Here is a 297-nt window from a genome sequence, read left to right on the forward strand (position 1 = left end):
GGGGGGCAGGTGCACTGTGCACACACGTGCAGTGCCGCAGGGAGAAGATAGCAGCTCTGGCCCTCGCACGAGCATCGCACGCCCCTTGTAGACCCTGGCACAGGCTTTGCATGCCCCTCGCACAAGCCTGCACACCTCTTGCATGAGCCTCGCGTGCTGCTTGCTCAAGCCTCATACAAGTTTTGCACGAGTGTTGCCGGCCGCTTGCACAAGCCTTTGTGCCCCTCGCATGGGCCGTGCACAAGCATTGCACAGGCCTCCCAGACCCCTCACACGGGCATCGCACGCCCCTTGCAC

Source organism: Haliaeetus leucocephalus, unplaced genomic scaffold (genome assembly GCF_000737465.1).
Source record: "Haliaeetus leucocephalus isolate CR32 unplaced genomic scaffold, Haliaeetus_leucocephalus-4.0 Scaffold403, whole genome shotgun sequence".
Classification (NCBI taxonomy): Eukaryota; Metazoa; Chordata; class Aves; order Accipitriformes; family Accipitridae; genus Haliaeetus; species Haliaeetus leucocephalus.